This window comes from Perognathus longimembris, chromosome 18 (assembly GCF_023159225.1).
Source record: "Perognathus longimembris pacificus isolate PPM17 chromosome 18, ASM2315922v1, whole genome shotgun sequence".
NCBI classification, from domain to species: domain Eukaryota; kingdom Metazoa; phylum Chordata; class Mammalia; order Rodentia; family Heteromyidae; genus Perognathus; species Perognathus longimembris.
Window position 1 is genome coordinate 31,707,102 of NC_063178.1, and position 20,216 is coordinate 31,727,317.

Genomic DNA, 20,216 nt, shown 5'->3' on the forward strand with positions numbered 1-20,216 from the left:
TGAATAGTATAGTTTGCTAGTTTCCTCTGCCTCTTTCTCTGTTTCTCTCTGTCTCTGTCTCTCTCTCTCTCTTTGCTCCCTGACTGCCATGAGATGAGCAGCCTTGTCTACCACAGCTTCCTACTGCTATGATATTCTGCCTGACCCCAGGCCCAAAGAAATGGAGCCAGCTGATGTTGGCCTAAAACCTCTAAGCCATGAGCTAAAGTACAAGTTTTTCTTTTTAAATGAATTTTTTTTCAGGTATTTGTCTTTCACGGTAATGGAATGCTACATAAAAGGATGACCATCAGTTGTTAGGTAAACCAATTCTACTACCTCAAGTGGCTTTCTCTAGCAGCCAACTACATAGCATACCTATAGGAGAGGCCTGCGGAGCTTTGGCTTTGAGAGATCCAGGTGGCCACAGGTCATTTTGGTAGCTGTTCCCTAAGAAGATGGGCACATGGGCTGGTGACTACAGGGCTTGGCTCACCAAACCTGCAGAGCTATATTTAAGCCCACAAATGACTGTCCAGTAGCTTGACAATGCCTTCTAGCAGGAATTGATTTTTTTTTCTGTTTAAGAAAAATTGATAACACTGTAGAGGTGGGGAATCCATTTATTCATTTGTCTTAAGGAAAAAATGATAGATCATATCAAGTTCAGTGAGTCTGACTTGCCAAAGGTAGAATATCGTGACACTTAGCCCATTTATCTCAAGAAGCTAAAATATGTTTCTCTCACTTATCTACAATACAAAAAAAGAATTCCACTTAACGTTTGTTTAAATACCTAGGAAATCAGGTTGAGTTAAATTAAATTGGCATTTATTTGATGAAAAGGGTATCATCCCGAAGTACTCATGATAGTTCAAGCTGCTTTCTTTTTTCCTTAAGACTTTCCTTTCACCTAATCTATTTAGTCTCTTTTCCAGAATAGCTTTTCCAGAGTAGCTAGTGCTACAAGAATATGTATATATGGATTTAAGAAAATTTGGTCTTAGGGGATGGGAATATGGCCTAGTGGTAGAGTGCTTGCCTAGCATGCATGAAGCCCTGGGTTCGGTTCCTCAGCACCACGTAAACAGAAAAAGCTGGAAGTGGTGCTGTGGCTCAAGAGATAGAGTGCTAGCCTTGAGCAAAAAGAAGCCAGGGACAGTGCTCAGGCCCTGAGTCCGAGCCCTAGGACTAGCAAAAAAAAGAAAGAAAGAAAGAAAACTTGTTCTTAGACCTGAAGACATAAAATATAAGGGGACAACTATTTACTTTTTAAAAAGTCAATCTTTTATAAGAAAATCTTCATAAATAGCTCACTTAAATCATTATAATTATGTGTATGCGTGTGCACATGCATGTATGTGCCTGACCTGGAGTTTGAACTCTGGGCCTGAGCACTGTCCCTGAAGTGTTGGGTTTTTTTGTTTGCCCCAAGACTACTGCTCTGCCACTTGAGCCACAGCTGTACTTCCCAGCTTTCTGCTGGTTAACAAAGATAAAATCTCATGGACTCTCCTGCCCCACCTTGTTTTAAACCATATTCCTTAGATCTCAGCCTCTTGAGTAGCATTATAGGCTTGAGCCACCAAGTGCCCAGCATTAAATCATTCATATTTTTTAAAATGTGAGTTATTCAACCTTCAACAGTTACTTAATAGACTGCTTACTGTGTGTGCTAGAGAATACAGTGGCAAGTAGGACACACCAGCTCCCTCCTAATGAAACTGATAAACAAAAATGTTCTGCAGAGAAATGATAATAGGCATATGGAACTGTAACCCCTCTGTACTTCACTTTGACAATAAAGGAGAGGAAAAACTTTAAAAAAAGAAATAATAATGGGCTAGTTATGCAGCTAGTAATGGTTATCTAGCTGGGGAAGGCCTTTATAGGGACAGTCATTTAAGTTTACATTATATTGATGAGCAGGATTTTGTGTTCTTTTATTTATTTATTAATGCTGAACATTTGGACCCACATCTTTAAGCATGCTAAGTATATACTCTATCAAGGAGCTCTCTACATTTTAAGGATCATCTCCAATATTATTATTGTTATTTTTATTTTTATTTTCATTATTATTGTTAGCCAGTCCTGCGGTTTAAACACATAGCCTGGATAATGTCCCTGAGCTTCCTTTACTCAAGTTTAGTGCTCTACTACTTGACCCACAGTGCCACTTCTGGCTTTTTCTGTTTATGTGGTATTGAGGAATGGAACCCAGGGCTTCATGCATACTGGGCCAACACTCTACCACTAAGCCACATTCCCAGCCCCCTGTGTTATTCTTTACAGTTTTCTGCAGCAGAAGTGTTTTGGTAGCTTAGGAAGATTCATCATGAGCTTCAGTATTCTTTTGAACACACAGATTTCATCTGCTTGGCTAAGGTTGGATGAACTGTTGGAGAAATGCCATCCTCGACACAGCAGCGATAGGTACTGAAGAGAACAGCCAACTCAGAAAAAATCTTCACAGGACATTGCTGTTTTAACCTAGCTGGCTTTGTGAGGTTTCATTGCTTTGATCTAACTGTACTTACTCATGACTTGTAACTGGTTCCTGCAAGTAGAGAAGCAGTTCCAAAATGCCTATCTGTTCTGTGACTGGAATCAGTTGAAATTGCTCCCTAGCTGTCTATGGAGTTGTTGAGGGAAAGTTGCCTTTGAAAAAAATAACGTAAGATTCACCCATGTAGTTTCTCTGTTTACAGAGCACTTGTCATCCACCTTTCCTAACAACTGAATAACCTGTTCCTAAGCACTTTTGCCATGTTGTTATAAGCTGTGCTTGCAGGTTTATAACCAGGCTGAACTTGAACTCATGAACCTCTAATCTCAGTAGCTGAGATTATAAGTGTGAGCCACCACACCCTGTGTATATATGCGTATACATGCATACCTGCTTTCAGTGGTTTCTATTATCCAGGATTCTGAAATTTGAGTAGATCCTACATTGATGTGTTCATTATACTAAAGATGCTAGAAGTTAACATTGTATTTACTGAAATCTATTGCTCTTAACTAGATAAAAGTAGGTAAAAGCTTTGCTTTTTTATTGCATTCATTTTCTTTTTCTTTTTTAAAAATTTTACTTGTATTTATTCTTATTTGTTGGGTTCCAAGCATATTGCATTCATATATACACATATAATATATATAACATATTACATATGTTGAGTTTTTATACAAAATATTGATTAGAACTATATGAATATTTGTCCCTGAGTTATTACAACTTGACAAATACTGTCTTATTTTTTAAATTTTTTATTGTCAAACTGATGTACAGACAGGTTACAGTTTCATACATTAGGAATTGGATACATTTCTTGTACTGTTTGTTATCTCCTCCCTCATTCCCCCTCCCCCTCCCCTTTTCCCTCTCCTCCCATGAGTTGTTCAGTTGATTTACACCAAACAGTTTTTTTTTTTTTTTTTTTTTTTTGGCCAGTCCTGGGCCTTGGACTCAGGGCCTGAGTACTGTCCCTGGCTTCTTCCCGCTCAAGGCTAGCACTCTGCCACTTGAGCCACAGCGCCGCTTCTGGCCGTTTTCTGTATATGTGGTGCTGGGGAATCGAACCTAGGGCCTCGTGTATCCGAGGCAGGCACTCTTGCCACTAGGCTATATCCCCAGCCCGACACCAAACAGTTTTGTAGGTATTGCTTTTTAAATTCAAAATTTCTGTAAAGACCTCTAGTTTAAATGACATAAGTATTGTTGACCTAATTATAACATCAGTGTATCACAGAGACATTCTCCAAGAATACTGATGTTTATTTGGGAATGGCAGAGAATTGTGATAAGAATGCCTACATAGGAAACTACAGACAAAACCAAAAATAATCAGACAAGGAGGGTTTGAAAAACAAATAAGAATTACATCACATATTTTGAAAGGATAATCAGCCATAAATGATTAATAACAAGAGTTCCCTTAGTTCTAGGTTGAACCAACAATTATTCAAACAAGTATTTTTTCCATTTATTGTCAAAGTGATGTACAGAGAGGTTACAGTTTCATATTTTAGGCCTTGGATAAAGTTCTTGTACTGTTTGTTACCTCCTCCCTCAGTCCCCCCTCCCCACTCCTCCTTTCTCTCTCCTGCAATGAGTACTTCAGTTGGTTTACACCAGATGGTTTTGCAAGTATTGCTTTTGGAGTCATCAAACAAGTACTTTTTGTATGGTTGTAGTAGAGTATGGGAAAGCTTATGGTTCTGTCTTATGTAATATAATTCCCATTAGACACCAAGTGTAAATCTCTTCTTTTTTAAACTTCTAAGTATAGAAAGTCTGTGTCAGTCTTTGTACAATCTCTTTAAAGAAGACAAAGACCCTCTAGAGCACCAGCCCTTCCCCATGCCTGGCCCTGTGAGAGCCACTGTGTCCATGTGATAAAGGGGGAAGGTGACTACCACCTGCTCCTAATTCACACTCCTCTACCTATGGCTGCAGTTCAAAAGGCTATACTGACTGCAAAGGAGGTGGAGGGGGGGTGGAGAATACTGGGGATTTCTAACATTTTCCTGTCCTACAAGACAAAGGAAACTGGCAGTAAGGTATTCTAAATTTTAAGGAATTAAATGAAATTAAGATTTCCACTGCTCAATATGGGGCAACTGCTCCCTTTACTTTATCTGTAATTTGGCCCAGCAGGCATTATGCCCAAGGGATTGGAAGACAGTTGCTTGGGCCTGCCTCAATGGGGGCGATTATTTGTTATGGAGGGCAGAATGGATGGAAAGGTCTGATCAGATGGCAAAATACAATAATCACACCAACATCCCTGTATCCCATGACATGCTGGTGGGTGCAGGTGAATATTCTGACGTTCAGCAACAGGTCAATTACCCAGAATTTGCTTATGGGAAAATTAATAAATGTGCAACCAAAGCCTGGAAAAAGCTTCCTACTTCTGGGGCCAGGGCTGAGGAGTTGTCTAAGATCAGATGGGCTGAATGGTGGTTTTTAAAGACTTTTCTTTCTGCATCAGTAGGGTTAGTAATGAGCAGGTCAAGGGCTGGGAATATGGCCTAGTGGCAAGAGTGCTTGCCTCTTATGAAGCCTGAAGCCCTGGGTTCAATTCCCCAGCACCACATATATAGTAAACAGCCAGAAGTGGCTCAAGTGGCAGAGTGCTAGCCTTGAGCAAACAGAAGCCAGGGACACTGCTCAGGCCCTGAGTCCAAGGTCCAGGACTGGCGACTGGCAAAAAAAAAAAAAAAAAAAAAAAAAAAGAAAAAAAAAGAATCCCATAGACTCTACCCCCAAACTACTAGAGCTGATCCAAAACTTTGGCAAAGTTGCAGGATATAAAATAAACCTTCAAAAATCAACGGCCTTTCTCTATGCTAACAACCCGAAGACCGAGGCTGAAATCAGGAAAGCAACTCCTTTTGCAATAGCCCCCAAAAACATAAAATACCTAGGAATAACCTTAACCAAAGAAGTGAAAGACCTCTTTGAAGAGAACTTTAAAAGCTTGAAAAATGAAATTAAGTCAGAACTAAGAAAATGGAAAAACCTCCCATGCTCCTGGATTGGGAGGATTAATGTAATCAAAATGGCAATATTGCCAAAGGCTATCTACAAATTCAATGCAATACCCATTAATATCCCAACACCATTCTTTAATGAAATAGAGGAAGCAATCCAGAAATTCATATGGAACAATAAAAGACCTAGAATAGCAAAAACACTCCTAAGCAGAAAGAACAGTGCTGGAGGAATTACAATACCCAACTTCAAGCTGTATTATAAAGCTATAGTAATAAAAACAGCTTGGTATTGGCACCGGAACAGGCCTGAAGACCAATGGAACAGAATTGAAGACCCAGAATTGAACCCACAGAACTACGCCTACTTAATCTTTGATAAAGGAGCTAAAACAATAGTATGGAAGAAAGATAGCCTCTTTAACAAGTGGTGCTGGCAAAACTGGCTCAACACATGCAACAAACTAAAACTAGATCCTTACATATCACCCTGCACCAAAATCAATTCTAAATGGATTAAAGACCTTGAAATCAAAACACGCACCCTGAAAACACTAAAGGAAGGAGTAGGAGAAACACTTGGGATCCTTGGCACAGGACAGAACTTCCTTAACAAAGACCCTGAAAGGCCACAAATCAAAGAAAGGTTGGACAAATGGGACTGCATCAAACAGCAGAGCTTCTGCACGGCAAAGGACATAGCTCGCAAGATAAACAGAAAGCCCACAGACTGGGAGAAGATCTTTACCGGACATTCAACAGACAAAGGCCTCATCTCTAAAATATATGCAGAACTAAAAAAATTACCTTCTTCCAAAACAAAACCGCAAAGAACCAATAGCCCCCTCATCAAGTGGGCTAAAGACTTACAAAGAAACTTCTCTGATGAGGAAATGAGAATGGCCAATAGACATATGAAAAAATGCTCTACATCACTGGCCATAAAGGAAATGCAAATCAAAACAACATTGAGATTCCATCTCACCCCAGCAAGAATGTCATATATCAAGAAAACTAATAATAACAATTGTTGGAGGGGATGTGGCCAAAAGGGAACCCTACTTCATTGTTGGTGGGAATGTAAACTGGTTCAGCCACTCTGGCAAGCAGTATGGAGATTCCTCAGAAGGCTCAATATAGAACTCCCCTATGACCCAGCAGCCCCACTGTTGGGTATCTATCCAAAAGCCCACAAACAAAATCACAGTAATGCCACCAGCACAACAATGTTCATCGCAGCACAATTTGTCATAGCGAGAATCTGGAACCAACCCAGATGCCCCTCCATAGATGAATGGATCAGGAAAATGTGGTACATATACACAATGGAATTTTATGCCTCTATCAGAAAGAATGACATTGTTCCATTTGTAAGGAAATGGAAGGACTTGGAAAAAGTTATACTAAGTGAAGTGAGCCAGACCCAAAGAAACATGGACTCTATGGCCTCCCTTATTGGGAATAATTAGTACAGGTTTAGGCAAGCCATAGCAGAGCATCACAAGGCCCAATAGCTATACCCTTAGGAACACATAAGATGATGCTAAGTGAAATGAACTCCATGTTATGGAAATAATTGATATATCACAGTTGTAACTACTTTCAACGTCCTATGTGTATGTGTAGTTTCTATTATTGATGATGTTCTTGTATCACCTTCCTATGGTTGTACCTACACTATCTCTGTAATCTTATCTGAGTATATTGGAAACCGTGTTTACTGGTATTGGAAGTAGGAAACTCAAAGGGAATACCAAATTTGAGAGACACAGGGTAAAAAAAAGAGAAAAAACTACAAAAAAAAAAAAAGAAAAAGAAAGAAAGCAATGAGCAGGTCCAGCTGGACTATGAATGGACTGTCTATTCAGGTGTTATTGATAATAATTATACAGGAAAAATTTAAATCATGGCTGGATCGGAAAGGGGAACCTTGCTTGTTCCTGCACATTACTCAATTTTACTTCCTTTAGTTCCACTTTTTACTGAGTCTCTTCAACCTAACCAGGGAAAGAGAGGCTTTGACTCTCCAAATAAAGCCTTTTGGCTTCAGAGATTTGGACAGGAGCAACCCATATTAAAACTTTATATGGGATAAAAGCTTTTTACAAGCTGAGTTGACACCAGAGCTAATGTTTCTGTTATACTTGGTCTACAGTGGCCCCCCTCCTGGCCAAAAGAAGATAGCTTCACCCTGCTGCAGGGTATAGGAATGTCCAAAGTTACTCAAAGTTCTGCCACGCTATGGTGGCTAACCAAGGAGTCATTCAAGTGTTTTTCTTTTTTTTTTTTTTTTGGCCAGTCCTGGGCCTTGGACTCAGGGCCTGAGCACTGTCCCTGGCTTCTTCCCGCTCAAGGCTAGCACTCTGCCACTTGAGCCACAGCGCCGCTTCTGGCCGTTTTCTGTATATGTGGTGCTGGGGAATCGAACCTAGGGCCTCGTGTATCCGAGGCAGGCACTCTTGCCACTAGGCTATATCCCCAGCCCCAAGTGTTTTTCAATCCTTTGTTTTGCTTGACTTCCCAGTAAATCTATGGGGCAGTGGTGTGCTGTCTCAGATGGTTGCTTACATTCACAGTCCCAGTCCATTTGTTACTCAACATATGCTTAATCAAGGGTATGATGGATGTCAAGTCTAGGACCAGAAGAGAAAGGAGACTGAACAGTTGCAAACTCTTAATAATTTTTAAAAGTTACTGGGGGACATTAATTGGATTTGCCCCTCATTAAAAATTACTTCCAAACAGTTACAACCTCTTTTTCAGATTTTACAGGGAGACTCTAATCCAGCCTCTCCAAGATTTCTTACACCTAAAGTGGTTGAGGCCTTAAAAGTCATTGAGTGTACAATTAGTGAGACCTAACTTGTACATGTAGATTATTCTCAATCTATGTTTTATATATTTTAAATCCTAGTAAATTCCCTATTGCTATTCTTTGGCAGGATGCTCTCATTGCATGGATTTTCTGACTTTACATTCCATGAGTGTAATTGACCCTTTGATTGCTTTGATTTCCTCACTTATTTCTAAGGGATGCAGGCTCGTATTCAGTTGGCTGTGTGTGAGCCTGATGCCTTAGGCCTACGTATAAGTAGTACTAAGTTTCATAGTCTGTTACAAACTTCCTTGGAATGGCAAATTGCCATGACCTATTTTCACTTGCCTGCATTACCATTATTATAGTTTGCTGATGAATACTATATTACTATCTGCTCCTTTATTTCCCCCAGGCCTATTGCTAATTCTCCCAATGTGTTTATTGGTGGGTCTAAAAAAAAGGAAAAGTAGGGCTTGTGTTGCAATGCCCTCTTCATACTTTTACCACACAGGTTCAACATAATAGAGCTCCTGCACAAAGGATGGAGCTGTTTGCCACCATTTTGGCTTTACTGCAGTATTCTTTTGCTATAAATTTGTACCCAGAGTCAGGATGTTGTTTCTGTTTTAGAACACACCCAATATGCCATTATTCTTACTTCAGATGAGGAGCTCATTCTCTTTTGCCTGGACCTTTAACATAGGACAATGCCCTTGCAAATGAGTTAACTCAGCTTGACATGCTTATTTAATTTCCTATTGAAGCTGCCTGTGATGCCTATCAAAACTTTCATCAAAATGCAGCCACCCTTTGTAAACAGGTTAGATTGACACATGAGCAAGCTGGTGCTATCCTTCATTCACCAAGTGCCCATTGTCCATTTGTTCATGCTGTTCCCATCATTGGGGTTAATCCACAGGGTTTCCTGTCTAGACAGTTGTGGCAAATGGATATGACCCATGTTTTTTCTTTTGGCTGATTGTCCTAAGTTTATGTTTCTATAGACAACTGCTTTTTACCTCCTGTCACACAGGAGAGGCTTATGAAGATGTTATTACACATTTATTTATGACTATTGCTTTGTAAATTTGCCTCAACAAATTAAAACTGATAATGTTCCTCCCTATACTTCTCAGGCCTGTAAAACATTGTGCTCACAGCTACATAGTACTCTTCCACAGATATTCCCTACAATCCCTAGGGTTAAGGTATGGTAGGAAGGACTTATAAAACGTTAAAGGCTTAAATACAAAAAGAAGGGGGAACTCAGGGAAGAACTCCCCCAAAAGTACTTACTTCCACACTATTTACTTTATATTTCTTGACTTTTGACGCATCTGTCCTTACAGGAGCTTACAGACATTGGGGCCTGATGTTATGTATTGCCATGAGATTCTATCACGCAACAATGGCAGGAACCCGCTCCCCTTTTAACACAAGGAAGAGGGTTTTCTTGGATCTTTCCAGAGACAGAGGACAAGCCCCTGTGGATACCTGCTCCAGATGTCTGGCCAGTACCCACCACGGGAGAAGGAGATCCGGGAAAAACAGCAGGAGATGACGCTGGAGGAGACGGAGGAGCTGGAGGACACCACGACAACTCATCCACCATCACGCAAGGGGGGACGTAAAGGATGCAGACCTAGAGGACATATGGCTCAACATCACATGCAGAAACATCAAGAATCTCGTGAATATGGCTCAAGAGATGGCACCTGATGCTAATCCTGTAGCTGGGACTCTGTTTTTGCTTATGTGTACAAAACACATAAGAAACAGTAAATTCTCTTTCCGCTGATATGGCAGAGGTTTTTAAAAAAACAGGAACTGATAAGCCAACAAGTAATGACTGGGATGGGGATAATCCAACAGCAATTGGACTTGGTCAGGGAGGAGTTTGATCAGCAGTGTAGGATTGCTATGCTATCCTGCCATCCAAGATATACAGCTATCTGTGTCATACCTTATAAGGTGCATGTTAGTGCAAAAACAAATCTTAAAAAATATGTCTTTATTCATGCGAGAGCCTTGGAATTAAATGTTCCAGCAATTCATGCTACAAATGCAACAAGATATTTTAATGGTCAATAATAACGGAGTGGATATAGGAGATACTGCTGAGGCTTTGCATGGGTTTTTTGGCGAGGTGTGGAATGCTTTGACTGGATGGTTTAGTTGCTTCAAATTAGTGCTATCTGCCTTGCTTGGCTTAGTTATTTTAGTGTTGCTGCTGTTATGGAAATGTTTCTTACAATTTAAATGAGCCCAGGAAATAAACACAGCCTTATAATCAGAAGTAATGCTTGCTCAAATACAAAAGGAAGGGGAAGATGTGGGAGGCAAGCGTGGCCTTGGAGTGTATGCTGCTGCCCTAACAGACATGGCGTGACAGCACACTGCATGGCCCTTAAACCACACAGAACACTGTGTGTTGTTTGCCCTGGGTCATGAGCTCCTCCATATCAGGTATTACCACACCTTTCTCATTCTTGAGAACTGAGCCAAAGAACCTGGTAAACAACTTAACCTTTAAGGTAATAAGTTTCATTGGATTGCTAGGGTGAGTAGGGTATTATAATTAGTTTAAAATGTATATAGGCTGCTGTGCTTCTGCAATGAAGTAGACTTGTCCCTTGAGACCTGTCTTCGGTGTCTACATCATGACTCATTGTCCTTACCCCCTGAGGAAAAGAACAACGATCTGATGAAAGAACAACAGTCATTGGTAATGTTATGACTAGATTTGGTAAGCAGAAGCTGCATGGTCTATGCACACTGACAAGACAATGGCAGCTACTCTTCCTAGTGTTAGCCACCTCAGATCTAGGGAAAGTCTAGCATAGATGTGACTTCATTGTAAATGGGACAGGAGCCTGAAATATATGTTGGGGTCAATTAATAATTACCCCAATAAAAACACTATTTCCTGTATAAAGCAGCAACATAAATAAGCATGGAGGAGACATAATGAAAAATAACTTTTTTCGTCTTTAATATTTCAGGTTGAAAAAGCAAAAGCTGATCATTCAGAAAAAATGAGAAAATTATTGGAAGAAGTGGAAAAGGAGTTTATACTGCAGCCATGCAAAGACAGAAATTGGCAAAGAGGCACAGTAGTAAGGTGCCCCTCGCCCCCACTTACCGGCCAGTGCAACTGTGCTGGGTCCCTGAAGATACACAACTGGGGACAAAAGAATAAAAAAAGGCAAGAAGAGAATCTCGTGACTGGCACATCCAAACTCACGAGTACCTTACTGGAGACCCCTGCCTTGGGGGACCTCCTCCTGTGATGATCCAGAGTGCCTGGACCAGATCCCCCACTTGAGAAGGGGGGCTCTATAGAGGGCCGAGAAACAAGCTCTTTTCCCATCCCTTATCTGGCTACCCATGAAAGACCACTGGGACAAAGCCCAGCTCCTGCACCAAGGGAACAAGACCAAGGAGTCCTAAAAACTCCAGCCCTTCAACAGCACCCCATGGAGTGCCCATAGCAGGGAGGCCCCTGGGAAGGGAAATCCAGGTACTTGACCTGCACCCAGACCGAGAAAGACTGCTGAAAGTGTTATACTGCTAACCCTACCTGTGCTGTCTGAAAAATCATCAGTGTAGCAACTGTCAGAGAGGACTTCTAACCCTGAATTAAGGAACTTAATCTGACACTGCCCCCACTAACAGGAGACCTGCAGATCATAGAGGGGAACAAAAACAACACCCCAGTCCTCTAGAAACTATCTCAGAGCAGCTCCTATCTCTGATACACTAAGTAGAAGAGACCATTTTTTTTCTTCAATTTTTTTGGGGTGGGGCACAGAGTGGCTAGTCCTGGGACTTGAATTCAGGGCCTATGTGTGGGTCCTGAGCTCAAGATAGCACTCAACCACTTGAATCACAGTGCCACTTCCAGCTTTTTCTACATCGTTTAATGCAGTTAAGATTCTCACAGACTTTCCTGCCCAGGCTGGTTTCAAACCATGATCCTCAGATTTCAGCCTCCTGAGTAGCTAGAACTATAGACCAGAGCCCCACAACAACTGACTTTTCTTCATTTTTTAGAGAATGGAATCTCCAACTTGATTGTTCTGTATTTAATGATGTTTGTTTGAGATGTGTATATATGTATTATATCATATATAATTATGTCATATCATATTATAATATAACCCTACTATAATATGTAATTATATGATATATAATATTATATAACAATATATAATGCATATTGTATATGATATAATTATACAATATACTAATTATATATAACTGTATATTATGTTATATATGTATATATATACAAAATCCTTTTCTTTTCAATATTCCATTTATCTTTTCAAAGATGGAGGTGTAGTTATGTAGGAAAGCATAAGCAATTGCCTTAGGCTTTTTGAGTACTTAGGATTAGTGTGCAGGGTGTTTTTTTCCATTTTCTCTCTAGTTGATGTTTTCCTTCAGTGTAGAATATAAGGTTTCTCTTCCTCATTTGTGTCTTTCATTGCACTCATTCCCTATCCTCCCTTGCTTCTCCTCTCTTGTAATCCCTCTATAAATGTAGACCTCTCTGACTCATAGATATGTATGGAAAATTCTGCTCTTCATCTTAACATTGCCTGACAACCTCATCTCTTTTATTTGAGAGACAAATTTTAACAGCATAGCTCCACACCACAAATGAACTCTACTTCTGTACTGAGTAGTCTGATAAACCATAGTATAAATACCTTTGAAGTTACAAATACCAACATGTGATACAGTTTTGCATGCAAGTGACAAATGACTTCCTTATCTTTGGTAGTAGAGGTAAGCAATGAATATCTTCAAATTTGCTTAAGCTTTTATCTACCCCCATGCTCCCAGACAGCTTGGGGCCTGACCAACTCGCACTTTGGGTAGGAATGTGAATTTCTGTACAGCCAGGATGGTTTGATCTTTCCAGGGCAACCCCCAGCATTCTGAGAGTCTTGTTAGAGAATGGTGTTCCAATTTGCTTTCCCTATCAGACCTCACTGTTTGGTTTCCAGAGATTCCTGCAACCTTCAAAGGAGAATTATCACCCATTCTCCTCAAACTCTTCAATGAAATAGACTGGGAGGGAACACTACCAAACTCATTGTATTTCACTCACCCTCAAACCAGATAAGGAGAACTTTAGACCTATTTCCTTGATGAACATTGGTGCAAAACTTCTCAACAAATTACTGACCAGTCCAGTCCAACAACTGATCAAGAACATCGTACACTGATATCAGACAGGATTTATTCCAGTTGTGTAAAAGCTGGTTTAACATACATAAGCCAATTAACCTATTATAACACATCAACAGAAGCAAGGATAAGAACCACATGATCGTCTTGATAGATCCCCCCAAAAAGTCTTTGTGAAGATCCAACATCCTATTATGATAAAGAGCTCTGAGGAAACCAGGAATATATGGAACATTTATCAATATTATAAAGGCTGGATATGACAAGGCTACATTTAGCATTATACTTCATCATGAAAAACTAAAGCCATTTCCCCTGAAATCAGGAGTGAAACAAGGATGTCCCCTCTCTTCACTCCTCTCCAGTATAGTATTGGGATTCCTAGCAAGAACAATAAGGCAAGAGGGAAAAGGGATCCAAAATGGAAGAAAGAAGTAAATCTATCCCTTTTTGCAGAGGACATGATCCTATACTCACAGGACCCCAAAATCTCTTCTCCAAACTAAATATAAAATAGTGTCACATTTTTGCCATCCAGAATATTAAAAAAATGGAAGTGTATGGACAAGAGTAAAATGTCTATTCAAAGCATTTATCTACTAAGTAAGACTTCTGAAGTTTATATGTTACTTCTCTGCAAATTAGATGTATTGAATGATTTTTTTTTTAAATCAGTTGTGGGGCTTGAACAGGGCTTAAGGTCTGTTCCTAAGCCTCTTTGTGCTCAAGACTAGTGCTCTACCTCTTGAGCAACACTGCCACTTCCTTGAATGCTTTTTTGGTGTATGTGCCTATACTGGGGTTTATACTCAGGGCCTGGACATGACAGTCTCTTAGCTTTTTCATTCAAGGCCAGTGCTCTATGAATTGAGCCACACCTCTACTTTAGAATTTTGCTACTTAGTGGAGATAAGAGTCTTTTAAATTTGCCTGCCTAGGCTGACTTTGAATCTTGCTCCACAGACCTCAGCTTCCTGAGAGACTAGAATTAGAGCTGTGATTCACCAGTATTCCGTTTCATAATGGTATTTTTAAGGTAATTTTATTTCATTGTCTGTAATCTTTCCTAAGCATATTTACATAATCCTTTATAAAGTCACTTATCTCATTTTTTTTCAGGATCGATTATTACCTTTACTTGTGTCACAGTGACTTAAAGTATTTTAAATCTCCACTTTTGTCCTAAAGGAAGGCATAAAAATTTGAAACATTTCTCAAACATCTCAGGTAAGAATAGCAAGTCTGTCAATCGAGTCACAGGCTGCTTATTTCTATCCCCAGGTCTTTAGCCCATTAATTAATGGGGTAGTTGTTTCTTTGAGGGCTTTTGGGGGGAGAACCTAATTTCCTAGCAGAGGATCACAATAGCTCAATGACTATGTACATAAGATCATTCAATATGATACTAGGCAAAATGAACTCCAAGATATGGAAACAAGTGGTTTTTCATTTTTCTTGTTATTTTTAACATACTATGTGAAATTCTTCTCTTATATTTTTCTTCTCTATGACCCCCTTATCTCTGTATTTGAATCTGGTACCCTGGGTGCTATATATATGTTTATCTGAATTAAGGAAGGGAAGGGGAACACCAAAATAGTGAGATAAAGGACAAACCAATGCAATAGCAGTACTTACAAGACAATATGTTGTAAACTAATTTACTAATTGAAGGTGGGAGAAACATGAGAGAGATGGTAACAACTTTGACAAGAAATGTGCTTATTACCTTAAGTATGTAAATGTAACCCCTCTGTACATCACCTTGACAATAAAATTAAATTACAAAAACAAAAAAGATGCACTGTATTCATAAACTGCCTCAGTGAATGCCGACTACACTGTGCAACTTCTTAAAGATATTAAAATATGTTTAAAAGCAGTATTGGAGCAATTGTGGAGAGACTGGAGCTTTAGTGTATGCTGATGGGAATGCATAATGACATGGACACTAACAAACAATATGGAAGTGTTTCCAGAGGTGCAATAAGCCATTTCTGTGTTATCCAAAAGTTCCACTCCCAAGTAAATAAAGAATAATGAAACAGAATGTCCACTTCTGGGTCTTCTATTCTGTTCTATTGAACCTTGGGCCTATTTTTGTGTCAGTACCATGCAGTACATTCAATTTAGGTAAAGAAAATTTGAAGGCAGAATATCTACTACAGTATTCATTATCTTCATGGTTCTTTCTATGCAAATGGGTGATTGCCAGAGGTCTTTTACAAAGAAATTATACTCCATGGAGTTTGTGTTATTATACCCATTAATATACAAAATAAAAGTATTGTTGAGCCAAACACACAATGCCTTACATGCATTTCATACTGTGTCTTTGATGTCACAGAGCTATTATATTTTTTCAACTAAAGGTATGATTATTGACATAGAAACTATTCTGGAACATAATTCAGAAAAATGTCCAACATGTGTATCCTAAGTAACAGGGTCCCTGTGATATTTTGCTCTATTATAGATGTCTTCTTGGAAGGCACTCTAAGAAACAGGAAGAGTAGGAATATAGACAACATATTTCTGAAGCTTTAAAGTAGTTTAGTCCAGAAAAAATATAGTAATAATATTAATGAAATGAATGGGAACTTGTTGGAGTCTGTTGAACAAATTTAGAGATTTCATTCCACCAAGTATTCCTCCTTATTTTCTCTTTTGAGGAACAAAAGTAAGCTTCAGACAGAAACTCGAGAAACAGAAAAATCAGCACCCTGAAGAAATGAGAATGTGATGAAAAAACAAGAAGAGTAGGCTGAGTCATGTCCCTTAATGTGAAAAAGAAGAAAGAGTAGGTTAAGTCATGTCTCTTAATGTGAAAAAGAAGAAAAGCAGTTCTCACCTTCTGCTCTTTTAAAGGCTTGTTTAATGAGCCAGTTTAGACTTCACATTTGGAATTAAGTCACTGTCAGGAGCCAAACTTGCAGCTAAATTCATTCTGACCTCTGGCTGTGTTGTTATAACCAGGATATGCTAGATGCAAGGACATTTGTTCACAGCCACTCTCTGGAATTGCTTTGCTATGTCCTTTGCTATGTGCCTTGCTATGTCCCCTGGAGTACATTCCTATGTTAATTGACCTCATCCTGTATCTACTGTAATCAAATGTTGCAAACTCAAAGCCTCTTTGTTTTCTTGAATTTTAGCAACCCTATGCTATTCCCTAGTTCCAAAACTGCATATAAGCTGGAAGATAAGAATAAACTTGGCTGCAGTCTTGAGTTACAATCTTAAATTGCAGACCTCCCGACCCCATCTTTGCCTCTGCTCTTTTTTCTCTTGTCTTGTATTTTTCCTTTTCTTTAATCCACGCCCCCCTCATTCAGGATTCCCTTTTCACTGCTGGCTGGCTCGGCAGAAGGACAGAAACTTGAGAAACAGAAAAATCAGCACCCTGAAGAAATGAGAATGTGATGAGAAAGCAAGAAGAAGCTCTGCAGTTTGATGCAGTTCCATTTGTCCAACCTTTCTTTGATTTGTAGCATTTCTGGGTCTTTGTTAAGAAAGTTCTGTCCTGTGCCAAGGAGCCCAAGTGTTTTTCCTACTCCTTCGATTAGTGTTTTCATGGTGTCTGTTTTGATTTCTAGGTCTTTGATCCATTTGGAATTGATTTTGGTGTTTACAAAAGTTCAGTATTTCTGAAGTCTTCTGAAAGAGTTTTGTTCTTGGAATGGCTGAAGATTTAGGAGCAAAATTCTGCAGCTTGTTGCACAAACTAGGGATCTAGCTCATCATGAAACAATGTTTCAATCTGGCCAAGCTTCTTCCATTAGTGGATGAGTCAAAGATAAAACATGTCATTGTTGGGAAGAACTTTTGTCTACATAAAATTCTGAGTTCTTGAGAAGTAAAAGTAGCATATGTTTTGTATAGAATTAAAATTCATGGCAATAATTTTCTTTTAAACTCATATTCTTACTTCTCATGTTACTAAGGTTAATATCTCTAAAACCCTACTGAAAAATACTAAAGGAAATTCATCATGAAAAGAAAATAAGGAATAATATTTGCTGTAAGGTTGAGGGGAGAAATGCAATTTAATATTGAATTTGTCCCTTTCTTCAAAAATTGTTAATCAAAAAATTGGGAGAGGGCTGGGAATGTGGCCTCGTGGTAGAGTGTTTGTCTCATATACATAGAGCCCTGAGTTCATTTCCTCAGCACCACAAAAATAGAAAAAGCCAGAAGTGGTGCTATGCTCAAGTGATAGAGTGCTAGCCTTGAGCAAACTGAGGCCAGGGACAATGCTCAGGCCCTGAGTTCAAGCCCCAGGACTGACAAAAAAAAAATTGGGAGAATATGAGGGAGGGGGAGACACTGTTCAAAAAAATGTCCTCATTGCCTGGCTTACATAACTGTAACTGTTCACTATACTAACTTTACAGTAAAAATTTAAAAACCCTAGTCAGACTTAGAACAATGTGAGTAGATCTTCTGCTATTAATGATAAGTGTTCTGACATTTGCTCCGGAGATTTTGGTGGCAGATGTTGCTAACTGTGGCATCTTCTCTTAATATGCATCGAATGTATTGCTATTTTTCTTGTCTATAACACTATAAAGTCTGGAGCTAAATCTTTCAGATCCTGAGACTTTAATATAAAAGTGCTTTCCAGTTCATAATTGATATGGGTTCCATTGATTTCTCTAAGAGATCTTTGTTTTGTTTTTCATTTTTGCCAGTCCTGGGTCTTAGGACTCAGGGCCTGAGCACTGTCCCTGGCTTCTTTATGCCCAAGATGCCCTCAGTAGAAGAATGGATCAGGAATATGTGGTACATATACACAATGCAATTTTATGGCTCTATCATAAAGAATGACATTGCCCCATTTGTAAGGAAATGGAAGGACTTGGAAAAAGTTATACTAAGTGAAGTGAGCCAGACCCAAAGAAACATGGACTCTATGGTCTTTCTTATAGGGAATAATTAGCACAGGTTTAGGCAAGTCACAGGAGAGGATCACAAGAGCCCAATAGCTATACCCTTATGAACACATAAGATAATGCTAAGTGAAATGAACTCCATGCTATGGAAACGATTGTTATATCACAGTTGTAACTACTTTCAAGGTGCTATATGTAACTGTAGCCTCTATTATTAATGATCTTCTTTTATCACCTTTCTGTGGTTGTACCTACACTTTCTCTGTGTCTTATCTGAGTGTATTGGAAACTGGGTATACTGGTATTAGAACTAGGAAATTGGAAGCGAATACCAAAATCAAGAGACACAGGGTAAAAAAAGACAACCAACTACAAATGCAATACTTGCAAACTGTTTGGTGTAAATGAACTGAACAACTCATGGGGGTGGGGAAAGAGAAAGGGGGAGGGGAGAGGGGGAGAATGAGGAACAAGGTAACAAACAGTACAAGAAATGTATCCAATGCCTAATGTATGTCCAGAAGAAAGGCTGAGCAATAGTCAAAAGATGCTTCCAAATTTTTCTTACACATATTTTCCTGCTTTGCACACTGCAGGAGCTTCAAGGAGATAAAATACACACAGTTGTTTTTGCTATTCTAGGTCTTTTATTGTTCCATATGAATTTCTGGATTGCTTCCTCTATTTCACTAAAAAATGGTGTTGGGATATTAATGGGTATTGCATTGAATTTGTAGATAGCCTTTGGCAATATTGCCATTTTGATTATATTAATCGTCCCAATGCAGGAGCATGGGAGATTTTTCCATTTCTTAGTTCTGCCTTAATTTCATTTTTCATGTTTTTAAAGTTCTCATTATAGAGGTCTTTCACTTCCTTGGTTAAGGTTATTCCTAGGTACTTTTTTTTTTTGAGGCTATTGCAAAAGGAGTTGTTTTCCTGATTTCAGCCTCGGTCTTTGGGTCGTTAGCATAGAGAAAGGCTGTTGATTTTTGAGGGTTTATTTTATATCCTGCAACTTTGCCAAAGTTTTGGAACAGCTCTAGTAGCTTGGGGGTAGAGTATATGGGGTTCTTTATGTCATCTGCAAAGAGAGAAAGTTTAACTACATCTTTTCAAATTTGTATCCCCTTTATATTTTCTTCTTATCTAATTGCTCTGGTTAGGAATTCTAGTACTATGTTGAAGAGAAGGGGAGAGAGTGAACATCCCTGTCTTGTTCCTGATTTTAAAGGGAATGGCTTTAGTTTTTCACCATTTAGAGTTATGCTTGTTGATGGTTTGTCATAAACTGCCTTGATTATAGTCAGGAATGTTCCCTGAAATCCCATTTTTTCCAGGGCTTTTAGCATAAATGGGTGCTGGATTTTATCAAATGCTTTCTCTGCATCGAGTGATATAACCATGTGGTTCTTTACCTTGCTCCAGTTGATGTGGTGGATTACATTAATTGACTTGCGTATATTGAACCAACTTTGCATCCCTGGGATGAATCCAGTTTAATCGTAGTGTATGATTTTTTTGATGACCTGTTGAAGTCGATTGGCCAGAATTTTGTTGAGAATTTTTGCGTCTATGTTCATCAGGGAAATCGGTCTATAGTCCTCTTTCCGTGATGAGTCCCTGCCTGGTTTTGGGCTGAGGGTTATACTGGCTTCATAGAACATGTCTGGAGGTGAACGTTCTCTTTCAATTTCATTGAAGAGTTTGAGAAATATTGGTGTGAGTTCTGTTTTGAAGGCCTTGTAGAATTCTGCTGTGAATCCATCTGGACCTGGGCTTTTCTTGGATGGGAGATCACTTATTGCAGTTTCTATTTCAATACTGGATAT